The sequence below is a fragment of the Myotis lucifugus genome, unplaced genomic scaffold (assembly GCF_000147115.1).
Source record: "Myotis lucifugus unplaced genomic scaffold, Myoluc2.0 scaffold_119, whole genome shotgun sequence".
In the NCBI taxonomy this organism is placed as follows: domain Eukaryota; kingdom Metazoa; phylum Chordata; class Mammalia; order Chiroptera; family Vespertilionidae; genus Myotis; species Myotis lucifugus.
The window spans coordinates 2,264,463-2,282,414 of record NW_005871167.1 but is presented as its reverse complement, the minus strand read 5'-3'; the positions used below and the strand labels follow the sequence as shown (position 1 = coordinate 2,282,414).

Sequence of the window (17,952 nt, the reverse complement as noted above, 5' to 3'; positions counted from 1 at the left end):
TCGGTTAATTTGCATATCACACTGATTAGCCAATGGGAGGTGTAGCGAAGGTACGGTCAATTACCATGTTTGTCTATTATTAGATAGGATATGTTTTTATTGATTTGAGAGAGAGAGAGAGAAGAAGGGAGAGGGAGAGAGACAGAAACATCAATGTGAGAAACATCGATCCGCTGACTCCTACGCTAAGGAGAGAGGCCTCAAAATTAAAACAGTGACCTTTTGATGCATGGGACGACACTCAACCAACTGAGCCACACCGGCCAGGGCTACATGGTATTCTTAGACTGCCTGATGTTCCACTGCTCATTCATCATTCATTTATCACCATATAATTATACTTTTTATTGTTTTCTTATGTTTTATTTTGGATGTTTCTATTGCTACCTTCAAGTTCATTAATTTTTTTCTTCTGTAATGCCTATCTACTGTTAATCCTACCATCTTTTTCATTTCAGAAGTTGTAATTTTCATTTTTAGAAGTTTTTCTCCTCAATATACACTGTATTCTTTGCTTCTTTGTATACCTGATAATTTGTGATTGGATGTCAAATGTTGTAAATTTTGTATTATTTGCTGGAGTTTTTAAATTTTTTCTTTAATTTTGAACTTTGTTTTAGGAATTAGTGACTTGGAAACAACTTAATCCTTGTAAGGCTTGCTTTTATGCTTTGTTAGGTAAATCCTTTAGACCAGGGCTAATTTGACACCATTATTGAAGCAATATCCTTCTAAGGACTCAACAATGCCCCAGGTGAGAGGGTACTTCTATTCTAGCTAGTGGAAACACAACATATGTATGGTCCTGTATAACAGGGACTGTTTTATCTAATGCTTTCTAGTGGTCCTTTTCTGGCCTTGGGTTAATTTTGTCACTAATCATGAACTGATTATCACTCAGCTAAAGAATCTAAGGCACTAAAGTCCAATACAACTTTCTGTGATGATGGAATTGTGGCTGTTGAGCATTGGAAATGTGGTTAGGGCAACTCAGAAAACAAATTTTTATTTAAATATCTACATATGTTTAGCAGCTACTGTACTAGACAGTGCAAGTTTAGTGGAAACCTCTTTCTCTCTCTGTGCAAAACTTCTCTCAAATACTCTACCCACAAATTCTAGCTGCTTTAACTTTCTGAACTTTTACCTGTCTCACCTCAAGAGACTGCCAGCTCTATTTGGGTATCCCTTCTCATCCTAGGTGCTACAGCCTAGAAACGTTCTTCAGGACAAAAGGTAGGGCCATCATAGGGTTCAACTTCTTTATTTCACTTCTCTCAGGTATCCCTGTTCTATGCTACCCCTTGTCCAATGTCTAAAACAGCTTTTAAAATATACTTTGTCCTGTTACTTAAGGGAGGAGCATAAATCAACTTGTTACTCAACCATGACTAGAACTTAACCTCCCTTCCATTGAGTTTTTAACATTCAATTATTATATACTAGGGGCCCAGTGCACAAATTCATGCACCTTGAAAGGAACTGTGGGCCGCGCTGCGGTGGGCACAGGGATGGGTCTTGGCCCCGCCAGGCCCCTCCCACCACGGCCCCCAGTCCTGTCTGCTGGCAGCCCCGCTCCCGCTGCCGCCCGCATGCTGACAGCGCCAGCCCCGCTCGCACCCGCTAACAGCGCAGAGCAATTGGGGCTGGCACTAGCTGCGGGTGCAAGTGGAGCCAGCGCTGGCAGCAGGTGCGAGTGGGGCCATCGCCAGGCGGGTGCGAGAGGCAGCTGCCGCCCCGATCACCCCTCAGGAGCAGGAGGAGGTGGAGAAGCCCTGAGGGGCAATCGGAACCGGCAGCTGCCGCTGATGGCACCAAGAGATTGGGGGTGGCGCCGAGCACTGGCAGTGGGTGCAAGTGGGGCCGGCGCCGGCAACAGGTGCGAGCACCGGGCAGGACCACGGCGCACAGGAGCAAAGAATTTTCAGTAACTACCAGAGGCTCACCCCAATGACAGCAACCGGCGACCCACCCTGCTCTGGTGCCCCCGCTCACCTGCTCCACCATCCCACCGCAACCACAGTCGACGCTTGCCATGTTCCATGCTCTGCTGCCTGCTGCTGACGCCCACCATGTTCCGTGTGCCCCCCCCCCCCAGTTGTTCAGTTCTGCTGTTTGGTCTATTTGCATATTAGGGTTTTATATATATAGATTTTTATTTATAAAATATTTTCCTTATTTTACAACCCAACCAGTCTTGCTTTATTCTCGTTTCTTATTCATAGTTTTTATTCACTCTTCTATTTCATTAAATATACTTATTTTATATTCTACATCAAATAATTTCAATATCTGAAGTTTCTGTGAGTCTGGATCAGTTGTTCCTGCTGAGGCTTGTTCACAGTGACTTGTTTACTTGTGACATTATTATTATTAGCTCATAATTATTGGCAATCTATTTTTGGGAATTCTTTGAAGCTATGTTTTTTTTAAAAATATATTTTATTGATTTTTCACAGAGAGGAAGGGAGAGAGAGAGAGAGCCAGAAACATCAACGAGAGAGAAACATCGATCAGCCGCCTCCCGCACATCTCCCACTGGGGATATGCCCGCAACCAAGGCACATGCCCTTGACCAGAATCGAACCTGGGACCCCTCAGTCCGCAGGCCAACGCTCCATCCACTGAGCCAAACCGGTTTCGGCTGAAGCTATGTTTAAGGTATGTTACACCATGGATGATATGAGTTGGCTTCTCTCAGGGGCCTGGTAACTCTATCAACTTGGATCTACTTTTTTATTTTTATTTATTTTTATCTTTAATTTCTTTATTGGTTAAGGTATTACAAATGTGTCCTCATCCCCCCATTAACCCCCAACTTCCCCCCCACCCACTCATGCTCTCATCCCCCTGTTGTCCGTGTCCATTGGTTTGGCTTATATGAATATATACAAGTCCTTTAGTTGATCTCTTCCCCTTACCCCCACCCTCCCCTACTTTCCCTCTGGGGATTGATAGTCTGATCGCTGTTTCTCTGTCTTTGGATCTGTCCCTGTTCATCAGTCTATGTTGTTCTCTATATTCCACAAATGAGTGAGATCATGTGGTATTTATCTTTCTCTGACTGGCTTATTTCACTTAGCATAATGCTCTCCAGTTCCATCCATGCTGTTCCAAATGGCAAGAGTTACTTCTTTTTTACCGCAGCATAGTATTCCATTGTGTAGATGTACCACAGTTTTCTAATCCACTCATCTGCTGATGGGCACTTAGGCTGTTTCCATATCTTAGATATTTAAATTGTGCTGCTCTGAACATAGGGGTGCATATATCCTTTCTGATTGGTGTTTCTGGCTTCTTGGGATATATTCCTAGAAGTGGGATCACTGGGTCAAATGGGAGTTCCATTTTTAGTTTTTTGAGGAAACTCCATACTGTTCTCCACAGTGGCTGCACCAGTCTGCATTCCCACCAGCAGTGCAGAAGGGTTCCTTTTTCTCCACATCCTCTCCAACACTTGCTGTTCGTTGATTTGTTGATGATAGCCATTCTGGCGGGTGTGAGATGATACCGCATTGTCATTTTGATTTGCATCTCTCGTATAATTAGTGACTTTGAGCATGTTTTCATATGTCTTTCGGCCTTCTGTATGTCCTCTTTCGAAAAGTGTCTATCTAGGTCCATTGCCCATTTTTTGATTGGATTGTTTATCTTCTTATTTTTAAGTTGCATGAGTTCCCTATAAATGTTGGAGATTAAACCCTTATCGGTGATATCATTGGCAAATATGTTCTCCCATGCAGTGGGCCTACTTGTTGTTTTGTTGATAGTTTCCTTTGCTGTGCAAAAGCTTTTTATTTTGATGTAGTCCCATTTGTTTATTTTCTCTTTAGTTTCCATTGCCCTAGGAGCAGTATCAGAGAAGAAATTCCTTCAGCATATATTTGCGATTTCGCTGCCTGTGGATTCCTCTAGTATTTTTATGGTTTCCCGTCTTACGTTTAACTCTTTTATCCATTTTGAGTTTATTTTTGTGTATAGTGTGAGTTGGTGGTCTAGTTTCATCTTTTTGCATGTATCTGTCCAATTTTCCCAACACCATTTATTGAAGAGACTGTCTTGACTCCATTGTATGCTCTTGCCTCCTTTGTCGAATATTAATTGGGCATAGTGGTTTGGGTCGATTTCTGGGTTCTCTATTCTATTCCATTGATCTATCTGTCTGTTCTTGCGCCAGTACCAAGCTGTTTTAAGAACAGTGGCTTTGTAATACAGCTTGATATCTGGTATTGAGATCCCACCTACTTTGTTCTTCCTCAGGATTGCTGCAGCTATTCGAGGTCTTTTTTTATTCCAGATGAATTTTTGGAACGTTTGTTCTAGATCTGTGAAATATGCTGTTGGTAATTTAATGGGGATTGCATTGAATCTATAGATTGCTTTGGGTAGTATGGACATTTTGATGATGTTGATTCTACCAATCCATGAACACGGTATGTTCTTCCATCTATTTATGTCTTCCTCTATCTCTTTTTTCAGTGTCCTATAGTTTTTCGCATATAAGTCTTTTACCTCCTTAGTTAAGTTTATTCCTAGGTATCTTAATTTTTTTGATGCGATGGTAAATGGGATTGCTTTTTTAGTCTCACTTTCTGTAAGTTCACTATTGGTGTAAAGAAATGCCATAGATTTCTTGGCATTAATTTTGTATCCTGCTACATTGCTGAATTCATTTATTAAGTCTAATAATTTTTTGATGGAGTCTTTACAGTTCTCTATGCACAGTGGATCTACATTTTTATTAAATTTAATTTATATACATTTAACTTTATGACCAAAAAATAAATTTGCATGGTTCAAAAAAATTTAAACTCATTCCCTTTGCATTTCTTTTGGTTAGGCCTGAAAATTAAATTAGCAGAATGCATAGTAAAGAACAATTTAACCTTGCCCAAAGAGAGGTCTGTTCTTTGCCTCATCTCCCTGATAATAATCCTTAACCACTGAAATGTCCTACATATTAAGAGTCTTTTCTTTACTGGGGGTTTTCAGCTAAGCCAGATAGTCAAATAATGTGATTTAAGGTGGAGACTTTGGGTCACAGAATCAGCTTGACCTCAGGAGGGACTGGAGACTGAGGTCAGCTTACACAGGAAGTCAATCATATCTATGTGATAGATTCCCAACAAAAATTCTGAAAACCAAGGTTCGAGTGAGTTTGTTCAGTTGGCAATATTCCATGTGTGTTGTCAAATATCACCGCCAGGAAAAGTTAACACTGTCCATGGCTCCACTGAGAGGATAACTGGAAGCTCAGCATTTGGAACCCTTCTGAATTCTGCCTCGTGTGTCTCTTCTATTGGCTGATTTTAATTAGCATCCTTTTGCTGAAATAAACCATATTTTGAGTGTAACAGCTTTCAGTGAGTTCTATGCATCCTTCTAGCAAATCATTGAATCGAAGGGTGGTCTTGGGGACCCTTGAACTCTGTAATTGGTGCCAGAAGTAAGGGTGAACTTGGGGAACTGTTCCCTAACTTTGCAAACAGTCAGCAGCATTGGGACTGAAGATTCACCTGGCATGGCTGGAGTGGGGCTAAGTAGACAACAAGAGATTGATTTCATACAGAAGGATTAGGCAAATAAGAATCCTCAGGTAGCTTTCCTCCTTCCTAGCATTCACTCAGAAAGCCCCCATCCCCAACCCTTACCCCTACACCCCAGCACCTTAACACCATCAAATGATCTAAAAATGGTCAAGGAAATGAAACATAATTCTAATTCTTAAAAGGTCAGGGACCCTAGTTCTGAATTAAGATCTCTAAGGTAAACCCAACTCCATGAAAAGTGCCAGGGGTTAGTGGTGGTTTGGAAATGAGGTTAACAGCCCTGCAGATAATATACAATTCTGGTTCTGAATGTCACCTAAAGGACTTTCACAATAGACTAATGTGAACTCAAATTTATTAAGGATGAAAAACTACACCATCAGACTTTTGCTCAAGTGAGCCATTTTCCTGGCGTGCCAGTAATAAAAATGCTCTAACTTTGTTATGCAAAACTTGGCTATTTTAGAAACCAAGCATATCTTTTTGGACTTTCAATTTGCAATCTGTATTATTTTAGTCTACAAACTATAATTCAAAATAAAAGTGTAAAGTCAACATATTCTTACTATTCTAAAAAATACAAAATTGAGAATCTCCAATATATACGATCCCTCTTTCCCTACATTGATTCCCTATAATCCACTGAGTCTGCCCTGTTGTAAGGCAGGTGCTGCCTAACATGTGCTGAGAAAAGTAGGAATAGTTCATAAGATTTCACAGAAAACAAGATACTTGCTCTTGCCCTTTCAATTAAAATCTGGAATTTAAAAAAAATAGGTGAAATTAAAACCAACAGAAATCCAAAACAATGAGAAAAACAAGTCCATTCACCTCTGATTTCCCCCTAAGTTTCCTAAAGAACATACTTTTGCAATGGATTTTTCCAGGAGTTATGGAAATGTATTGACAAAGAGAGAGTCAAGAGAACTTGGAGGAAAGCAAAAGCACAAGGGAAACATAGTAAATTAAGTTTAGTTTAACCTGGCTGATGTAGTCCAAAGAATTGAGTTTAATGAAATGTCAGGAGAACAGTCAGTGCATGGGGCTATCCTAAGGTCCTGCTAAAAAATGTAGCATTTGCCCTGGTTTGTTTGGCTCAGTGGATAGAGCACTGGCCTGTGGACTGAAGGGTCCCAGGTTCAATTCTGGTCAAGGGCACATGTCTGGGTTGTGGGCTCGATCCCCAGCGGGGGGTGTGCAGAAGGCAGCCAATCAATGATTCTCTCTCATCGTTGATGTTACTATCTCTCTCCCTCTCCATTCCTCTCTGAAATCAATAAAAATATATTTTTTAAAAATGTAGGATTTATGCAACTGAGAGCCACTATATCACAGGGGAATTAAATAATAATAATAATAATAATAATAATAATAATAATAATTGGAATCACTGAGCAATGAGATACCAGTTTCTCAGCCAATGGCATGGACCAAAAGCAGCAATAGAATGCCAAAAGCCTTGTTCTGGTATAAAACATAAAGTATTTCATCATTACTCCAAGAATGGAAACCAAATCTATACCATTTAAAAAAAAAAAAAAGGTACCAGCAAATTCAGAGCTGGCCAACAGGGCAGGGGTATAAACAATTTTTCTCCTTCTCCAGTGCCCGAATGATTGACAGGTATTCCCTTTCCACTTACAGTGATATGCGAAGGAAAGTATTTTTTAAAATGAAGAATACGAAAGTAATAATGTACTCATACATCACAGAGAAAAAAAGCAGCAACATCAAGAAAGAGAAAAATATTTTCATGAAAGACAGGATGCAGGAGAAAACATAAATGAAGAAAAAAGAGAAACACCAGTTCTTATGTATCAGAAAACAGAAAAGAAATATCATTCAAAATAATTGTCTCACTTAGGTTTTGCCATCCTCTAAGCCTACAGTCTGTTAAAAGGTGAGAAATCAGGTAATGAGAATACTTCCAAACAAATCCTCCACAACCCATACCCCAAGACCAGAGAATTTAAACGTGCTCCCAAATAGTCATATTTATAACTAAATAAATCTAAATTCAATGCTATGCTTTTCATAGGGATTCCTCCTTCATCTCTCCTATAATTAAAACAACTGTAAAAAACATTAAATAACTGTCATCAAAAAAATCAACCTAGTATAATCTCTACTTCTGAGCAGTTTAAGGGAAGAACATAGCATAACTTCTATCTTTGTCACTGCTGCCAAAACAAAATCATAATCTAAAAGCCTGAATGCTCTTACAGTATATCAGAGGTTGTGGCCTGTTCCCACACTGCCTTGCAGCCTTCCTAGGATGGGCCAGTGGGATTTAACATGAACCAAATCTGTCAACCAAGCTGAAGACAGACACATGGGTTCTAATGAGCAGTAGTGGAAAAACATACTGCTCCATTCGGCTCCAAACAATGATAAATAATTCAAGAAAAGAACTACCACAATACAGAGCACAGCAGTCGGATTTAAAAATAGACCATAGGCTACAGAGCCTAGGTGGGAAAATCAGGAGTCAGAGAAAATGAATTTGTGTCAACAAATTCCCAAGCCCTTTGCTGGGAATACAGGATGCTGCTGTAACTGTCATTCAAAACAGATGCCAGAATTCTAATGCACTTTTTCAAAAAACAAGTATTTTTCAGGGACGTGGCAAATATGGTAACAAGAGAGCTAATAAACATTAGTGCTATTTGGCAATAGTAGTTATAGAAAGGAAATCCAATACGGAAGACATGTTTTTAAGAAAAATTAGAAGGGGGGTAAAATTCTATTTTACATACCACCAAGTTCTAGGTCCAACATCAATTTGGGTTTTTACTTACTAATTATCCTCTAGTATTGAGGGTACGTACACTCACTACAAGATTTTTCTATTAAATTTTCCACCTCTACCAAATCTGATCATGCAACACATATAAACACAAGATTCTCTCCTGTTAACAAAAAGGGTAGCCTGAAAACGGGACAGAAGCTATGATTGTTCTTATCAGGTTTAAATTAAACTCCAAGTCTAACAGAACTGATGAATTTATAATTAGATGAGGACAGTCCAAGATCATGTGTGCATGTGGACGTGCAGGTTTCAACTGACTCAAGAATGCTTCAAGTATGGGGTCTGATGAGTAGCATGGTTAATAGTCAATCTTGAGTTTGGTGTCCTGAGGATTATAAGAATGACCAGAACCCAAATGTATTCTACAACCTCAACAATGTGTATGATGAAGAAATACCATTCTACATCAAAACTGCATTTCCAGCCCTGGCTGGGTTGCTCAGTGGTTAGAGCGTTGGCCCTTGGACGGAAGGGTCAAGGGTTCGATTCCCAGTTAAGGGCACGTACCTTGGTTGCAGGTTCAATCCCTGGTCCCGATCAGGGCGTGGGCTGGGGGGAAACTAATGGATGTGTCTCTCTCACATCAATGTTTCTCTTCCTCTCTCTCCCTCCCCCACCCCTTCCACTTTCTCAAAAAATCAATGGAAAAAAATATCCTCACTCCTCTGGTGAGTATTTAAAAAAAAAAATACTGCATTTCCCCATAGCCATCAAAATATACACCACTCTCTCTTCATAAGTCTGAGATCAATTCCAGACAATTGAAAATTTTAGGACCTTATAATGATGTCTAATCTACCTATAATGTATGATACAAATAAAAACGAAACCATAATCTGGTCCTTTTATATATTGCTTTACTCTAACTAGGCAAAACAAACACATATTTAAGAAATTCTTGTTCAGTATAAACTACAGACAAATACATAATAGACCCGAATGCATCTGCCTCACCTACCGTTAGAAGAAAAACTGACACCCAGCCTGTGTAGCTCAATGGTTGAGCATCAACCTATGAATCAGGAGGTTGCAGTTTGATGCCCGTCAGGGCACATGCCCGGGTTGCGGGCTTGATCCCCAGTGGGGGATGTGTAGGGGGCAGCCGATCAATGATTCTCTCTCATCATTGATATTTCTATCTCTCTCTCACTCTCCCTTCTTCTCTGAAATAAAATTTTAAAAAGAAAAATTGACTATGTCTCCTCATACTATGCCACTTAAACTACACAAAGATCAGAATACACTTAAAATAAGGGGAAGTTTCTTTCTTTAACTCTTAAATTCTCTAGATTCTAAGAGCAAACGCTAAGTAGTATTTTTAAAGGAGAAAAAGACTGGCTCATTTAAAACCTGGTCCATATAAGCACTTCTCCAGGCATGACATAACAAGGCTGAACCCGCTGTTTCCATCCCTGTTCTACTCACCAGACAGTAAGCCAACACTCCCCTTCTCTGTAAATTCAGGCTCTCTTACTGTTGACAACAGACAGTCTGGTGAGATGGACCTGGGTTAGAGTCCTGGCACTAGTACCACCCTTGGCTGTGGTAAAGAACCATTTTCTGGGTCTCACACTTTAGACAGATCCACTCTGACCCCCTTCTAACTTACCTATCCCCTCAAGGCAAGATGTTCATGGGACCAAGAGGAAAAACCTACCTAAAGCCCCTGACTCTACCACCTCCAACTATACGCTGGATCCCAGAATTCCCTGCCCATACAGTCTCAAGCCCACTTTCAGTGGATCTCTTCTTAAACTCTGTCTTCCCATAGACCAGTGTTGGCGAACCTATGACACACGTGTCAGAGGTGACACGCGAACTCATTTTTTTGGTTGATTTTTCTCTGTTAAATGGCATTTAAATATATAAAATAAATATCAAAAATATAAATCTTTGTTTTACTATGGTTGCAAATATCAAAAAATTTCTATATGTGACATGGCACCAGAGTTAAGTTAGGGTTTTTCAAAATGCTGACACGCCGAGCTCAAAAGGTTCACCATCACTGCCATAGACAATACCCACTATTACACATATTCCATGGTCTGAATGGTGAACAAGGGACAGATGAGCGGTATAGAGGGAGACTAGATGTAGTGGGTCTTATGCACTATCCCACACTGTCTCAGAAGTTTGAAGAGTCCAAGAATTCTGGCCTCTAGGCCCATTATGAAAATACTAGAGGCCCAGTGCACAAAAATTTGTGCACGGGGAGGGGGGGGGTCCCCTCAGCCCGACATGTGCCCTCTCACAAACTGGGACCCCTCGGGGATGACCACTTGCTGGCTTTGGCCTGCTCCCCAGGGATTGGGCCTAAGATGGCAATCAGACATCCCTCTGGCAGCCCGGCAGCCCTCGGGGATGTCCACTTGCCAGCAGGGAGCAGACCTAAGCTGCAGTCGGACTTCCTTAGCGCTGCTGAGGAGGCAGGAGAGGCTCCCACCACCACCGCTGTACTGGCAGCCATCAGCCTGGCTTGTGGCTGAGCAGAGCTCCCCACTGTGAGAGCATACTGACCACCAGAGGGCAGCTCCTGCATTGAGCGTCTGCCCCCTGGTGGTCAGTGTGTGTCATAGTGACCAGTCATTCCCAGTTGTTCTGCTGTTAGGGTCAATTTGCATATTACCCTTTTATTATATAGGATAGAGGCCTGGTGCATGGGTGGGGGCTGGCTGGTTTGCCCTGAAGGGTGTCCCTGATCAGGGTGGGGGTCCCCACTGGAGTGCCTGTCCAGCCTGGGTGAGGTGCTGATGGCTGTTTGCAGCTGGTCACACCCCCTTCAGGGTGGGGGTCCCCACTGGGGTGCCTGGCCAGTCTGGGTGAGGGGCTGATGGCCGTTTTCAGGCTGGCCTGCGACTGAAGCTCCCAGCCTCTCCTTTTTTTCCCCGCCTGCCCTGGCCAGCCCTCAGCACGCTCAAGGCTACAAAGTTTCAATTATAGAAGATAAATAAATCCCAGAAAAAAAAGAAGAAAAAAAAAGATGTATGTAATGATTGGGAGAGGAGAAGAATAAGAGGAAACCTAGGTGACTTGATAGAAAAGAAGCTCTCAAAGTATGGCCTGGCACTCCTGGGAATCTCTAAGACTTTTTCATGGGATCTGCAAGGCCAAATTCATTTTTATAATAATGCTAAGATCTTGTTGTTCCTGTTCACTCTCATGCTCTCACAGGTATACAATAGCATTTTCCAGAAGGTATCTGACATGTAATATCATAATTAATTGAATAAAAAGGCAGATATGAGATTTTATCTGTGATTTATTAACCCTAACATTAATACAGATTTGTAAAAATAAAAAATTATGATACATAGCTCACTAAGTTTGTTGTTGGTGTTTTGGAAAAAAGTTTTCATTAAAAATTTGCTTTTATGTTACCATGTAATGGATTTATTATCATTTTCAAATGAATGAATATTTTTAAATGTCCCCGTTTTAATTTCTAATATATTAATATTGGTAGGTATAATGCATATAAACAAAATAAAAACTCTTTTGAAGGCCTCAATAATTTTTGAAATATAAAGTATTTAGATTCTGATACCAAAAAGTTTGGCAACTAGGGTGAATATTTCCACTACTGAGATAGGAATACTGAAGAAGAAATCAGTTGGGAAAGAAAGATGATTGAGTTCTGTTTAAAAACATGGCAAGCCAGGCCAGCATGGCTCAGTGGTTCAGCATTAACCCATTTTGTGGGCTTGATCCCCAGTGGGGGGAGTGCAGGAGGCAGCTGATCAGTGATTCTCATCATTGATGTTTCTATCTCTCTCTCCCTCTCCCTTCTTCTCTGAACTGAATAAAAATGTTTTTAAAAAAAATAAAAATAAATGAAAAAAAATGTGGCAAATGTGATATGCCCACGGGCTGGCAAAGTCAGTGTCCAATAGGCAGTTATACCAGTGAGACTGGATATCTAGTCCACCAAACTGTGGTAGAAATTGAAACCTTGGATTTTAAAGGAAGAGTGTAGGGCAGCGGTTCTCAACCTGTGGGTCGCGACCCCTTTGGGGGTCGAACAACCCTTTCACAGGGGTCACCTAAGACCATCAGAAAACACATATATAATTACATATTGTTTTTGTGATTAATCACTATGCTTTAATTATGTTCAATTTGTAACAATGAAAATACATCCTGCATATCACATATTTACATTACGATTCATAACAGTAGCAAAATTACAGTTATGGAGTAGCAACGAAAATAATTTTATGGTTGGGGGTCACCACAACATGAGGAACTGTATTAAAGGGTCGAGGCATTAGGGCAAGAACAGTGACATGTTAGCAGCAGAAAAGGCTAGAGAGGTGAGCAGAGGCCAAAGGACACACCAATATTTAAGAAATAAAAAAAGGGCCCAGCCGTTTTGGCTTAGTTGTTTGGAGCATCGTCCCATACACCAAAAGGTTGCAGGTTTGATCCCCAATTGTGTGCATACAGGAGGCAACTGATCAATGTTTCTATCTCACATTGATGTCTCTCGCCCTCTCTGTCCAAATCAATAAAAACATATCCTCAGGTAAGAAGGACGAGGGAGAGAGAGAGGGAGGGTGGGAGGGAGGGAGGGAATAAGGATGGATCTTGGATGAAATATACAAAGACTGAAGCAGTAACTCAATGGAGAGGCATTCATTCATCCTACAAATACCGAGTAACCACTCTGTGCAAGGCATCTCAATAGCCACTGGGAAAAACAGCACACCAATATACCAAGCTATGCCTTTGGATCATGAGCAAAAACAACAAACTGGGAATAGAAATAAAACTTTCCTGATAAGACTGACACAAGCAGAGGCAGCTCTGTATTCCAAAGATGGCTTTAGCAAATCTCAGAGTTCAAAGTCACCTAATTACTGAAATGTGTCCTAATTCTACCAAATAACTACAAAGAAATGTTTTCTTCAAGTGTTTGATAGCTACATGGTCCTATAACAATGTTGTATCTCTCTGAGTTTTTACACAGATAAGTGCAAATTTGAAATGCAGAGATAAAATCTTGAAGAAATCTTAATCTATATAATACCAGTAAATCATCATAAACTCTGACATAAGCTCCAAAACTAATAATAAAGGTGAAAGGAGAATTACCTAGCTAGTGTACTGAGGCTGGACAGACTGCTTTAACTGGTCAACTGTACAAATTTAAATATGATTTTATAAATATTATCATTCTTTCAAGAAAAGGACTATAAAAAGTAGAGAAAAGGCATATTGAAAACACCTAGAACCTACCATTATATCCAAAGAGAACTATGAACAAGAAAAGGTATATTAACACACACAAGCTGTCACTAAAATCTTTTCACACCATCATTTTGTGCTACGGTAACTGACCTATTTCTAGTTCTAAGCCTGTATCTGATTGATTTGCAAACTGCTGGGCTTCACAGACACTGAACAACATCAGAAGTATCTTTTTGTCTGTTATATTTAGCCTCCATGCCCACCCCCTTCTTTTAAGGACTTGAGATGGGAAGGAATTATTAGACAGAAGTTAATAACAACGGATGTTCTTTTTTTAAAAATATATTTTATTGATTTTTTTTACAGAGGGGAGAGGGATAGAGAGTTAGAAACATCGATGAGATAGAAACATCGATCAGCTGCATCCTGCACACTCCCTACTGGGGATGTGCCCTCAACCAAGGTACATGCCCTTGACCGGAATCGAACCTGGGACCCTTCAGTCCACAGGCCGATGCTCTATTCACTGAGCCAAACCGGTTATGGTACAACGGATGTTCTTAATATTACTGAAAACTTTGGGAGAGGGAGACTATTTCTGACTAATATGGAGTAACAGGGGTCATATTTACCTTCCTGGAACAAATAACTAAAAACACACACACAAAAAAAAAAACCCACAGAACTCTCAAAACTCAACAGTAAAGAAACAATCTAATTAGGAAATTAGCAAAAGACATGAATTGACATGTTCAAAATCATTAGCCATTAGTGAAATGCAATTAAAACCACAATAACTTCTCACTACACATCTATCATAATGGCTAAAATAAAACATACTGACAATACTAAATATTGGCAAGGATGCAGAAAAACTGGATCACTCATATATATGTGTATAGCTGGTGGGAATGTATAATGGTATAGCCACTCTAGAAGACAGTTTGGTGGTTTCTTACGAAATGAAACATGCAATTACCATAATACCCAGCAAATGGTCATTTATCCCAGACAAATAAAAATGTATGTTTACAAAAAACCTGAATAGGAATGTTCATAGTAGCTTTATTCATAATAGCCAAAGACTGGAATCAACATAGAAGTCCTTCAACAGGTGAATGCTTAATCAAACTTGGGGCAGCCATACCACGGAATATTACTCAGCAATAAAATGGTACAAACTACTAATACATGCAATAACTTGGATGAATCGCAAAGAAATTATGCTGAGTGAGAAAAAAATGTCAATTTCAAAGGGTTACATACTAGCCCTAGTCGATTTGGCTCAGTGGATAGAACATCAGCCTGCAGACTGAAGGGTGTTGGGTTCAATTCCAGTCAAGGGCAAGTACCTTGGTTGCAGGCTCCCAGCCCTGGTCTCTAAAAATCAATGGAAAAAATATCCTCAAGTGAGGATTAAAAAAAAAAAAAAAGGTAGCATACTATATGATTCCATTTAAGTAATATTTTGAAATGACAATATTACAGAAATGAAGAACAAATTAATGGTTGCCAGGGTTACAGGTTTATAAAAGGGTGGAGGAAGGTGTGATTATTAAAGAGCAACCAGAACTGTACTATATCTTTTTTTTTAAATATATTTTATTGATTTTTTACAGAGAGGAAGGGAGAGGGATAGAGAGCCAGAAACATCGATGAGAGAGAAGCATCGATCAGCTGCCTCCTGCACGCCCCCCACTGGGGATGTGCTCGCAACCAAGGTACATGCCCTTGACCGGAATCGAACATGGGACCCTTGAGTCCGCTGGCCGACGCTCTATCCACTGAGCCAAACCGGTTCTGGCAGTACTATATCTTGATGATGGTTGTGGATACACAAATTCACACATGATGAAATTCCATAGAACTACAAACACATACAGAAGTACATGTAAAACTGGTCGAATCTTAAAAACTAGTAGATTGTACCAATAACAATTTCCTGGTTTTGATACGGTACTATAGTTGTACAGGCTGTTCTACTGGGAGAAGCTGGGTGGAGGCACATGGAACAATGCTGTACATTTTTCTTGCAACTTCCTGTAAATTAGACTTATTTCACAATGAAAGGTATATTTATTTCACAATGAAAATAAATGCTGAGCCCTATCTGGTTTGGCTCAGTGGATAGAGCATTGGCCTGTGGACTGAAGGGTGTTGAGTTCGATTCCGGTCAAGGGCATATACCTAGCATCATTCATAGTGCCCAAAAAGTGGAAACAATCCTGATGTCCACCAACTGATGAATGGATAAATAAGATGTAACATACCACACAATGGACTATTATTCACCATAGAAAGGAGAAAAGTATTGACACACAATACAATTTGGATGAACCTCTAAAACATTATGCTAAATGAAAAAAGTCAGACACAAAAGGTCACATATTGTCTTATTTCTTTTATATTTTATATCCATACTAAGCAAATCCATAGAGACAGAAAGCATATTTGAGGTTACAAGGGGAGGTAGAAATAGGGAGTGGTTACTTAATGGATATGGAATGGTTTATGAAATAATCAAAGAGTTTTAAAACTAGAGAGATAGTGGTTGCACAACATTGTAAATTTATTAAGTACCACTGAATTGTAGACTTTGAAACTGTCAATTGTTATATGAATTTTACCTCAAAAAAATTAACTTGGAGGAAAAAATATATGTCCATACAAAAATTTGTACACAAATATTCATAGCATAGCTTTATTTGTAGTTGCTGAAAACAACCCAAATGTACATCAACAAGTGAATGGATAAACAAACTGTTACAGCTATACAACAGATTGCTACTCAGCAATAAAAATGAACTACTGACACATGCAATAGCATACATAAATCTCAAAATAATTATGCTTAGTGGAAAAAAAAGGCAAACCAGAAATAAATAAATGTGAGAGCATACACTTTACAATTCCATTTATATAAAATTCTAGACAATGGAAATTATTCTATAGTAACAGACAGTTGATCAGTAGTTGCCTAGAGACCACAGAGGTTGAGGGACCGACTACAAATGGGAATAAGGAAACCTGTGGGGCTGATGAATATGTTCATTATCTTGACTCTGGTTTTAGTTTCATGGGTGAACACTTATGTCAAAATTTTTAAATTGTACATTTTTAATATATACAGTTTACTATGTCAATTATAGCTCAATCAAGCTTTTAAAAAAAAAGACGGAGAAGGAAAAATAGGGCAATGTACTCATGCTGGCCACTCAATAACTGATAAGGTAGTAATAAAAGCAATTTGCTCTATCTTGTTGTACAGATAACACTTGGCAAAATTAAACTTGGACCAAAGTAGCAGATAAATCTGAATTTTCTTAAACCTAAAAGTACTTTCATTAATCTATATTATAATTTCAATCTTCTTTTTTGACTGATCTTCAGTCAGTAGTGCTAGAACCCTCCCAGTTCTGGCAAGTAATACAATTAATGTGATCTGTAAATAAGCATTTAGATACACCAAGAAAGCTCTTATAAGAAACTCTAATAAGGTTCTTCAAAGCTAAAAATATCTGTAAACAGTATTTCCAGCGTGACGAAATCAACAAAAGACTCCTACTATCTACATGAATCACCACTTAAGAATTCCCCAGTTATAGGTATTTTACCTTCTGTAGATATTTGTTCAAATAAATTTAAACTATTTCAAAACATTTTATCTACTTTCTAAAAAGTTAGAAAAGCCTTACGGTTAAAACCCTAAGCTGAATTTTGCTTTACCAAAAAGTATGTCCATTGTTTTAAAGACAATCAAAAAGTATGATGTATTTCACTAGTGGGAAAAATTATAGAAATAGAGGTGAAGTTCAATCAATCATAACTACTTTACATTCATAATATTTATGCCAGCCAGGTGAGGAATGACGTTATCTAACCCAAGCAACCATTGTCCTTCACTTCAACTACAGCAATAGTCTTTTTATGTTTTAATTCAGCTGAACTCAATCTTGATAGAGCCCCTAAGTCTTAATTTCTTCAACTATTAAATGGGTACAATAACACTTCCAATCTCATGAAGATGTGTGAGGATTAAATAAGAATACAGGTATAGCATTTAGTTTGTTGCCTGGTACATAAAAAGTAAATGCTACCTATTATTACCTGAATAAATGTTCAGCCTCCATGAGTCCAGCACTGGAATGGCATCACATATAAGAAACAAGTCTAACCTCAAAAAAAAAAAAAAAAAAGTAAGTTAAAGGCAATTTAAATCTTAATATGTTGAGACTCTCAAAGAAAATAAAAAAGATCCATTTCAAAATCCACAGCAGCTTCTTAATATCTTCTTTCCCAATTCCTTTTGCTCACAATGTTTCTCTTAACCCTTTGAGTGCCAACCAATATCCTAGGAACTATGCTAAAATTGCCAAGGCATTTTTGCTGATTTTAGCAGTTTAGGAA

At 39.2% G+C, this 17,952-nt stretch overlaps 1 protein-coding gene across 2 annotated transcripts in view; it reads right to left on the bottom strand.

Annotated features, from left to right (window-relative positions):
- Positions 1-17,724, bottom strand: part of R3HDM2 (R3H domain containing 2) — a 129,538-nt gene extending 111,814 nt beyond the window's left edge. The window contains exon 1 of one of the 2 annotated variants that reach the window (XM_006093586.3): positions 17,653-17,724. The gene's annotated coding sequence lies outside the window, so the exon portion shown is untranslated. The remainder of the gene's footprint in view (positions 1-17,652) is intronic. The other variant, XM_006093589.3, reaches the window with a different exon arrangement.
- Positions 17,725-17,952: the final 228 nt, after the last annotated feature.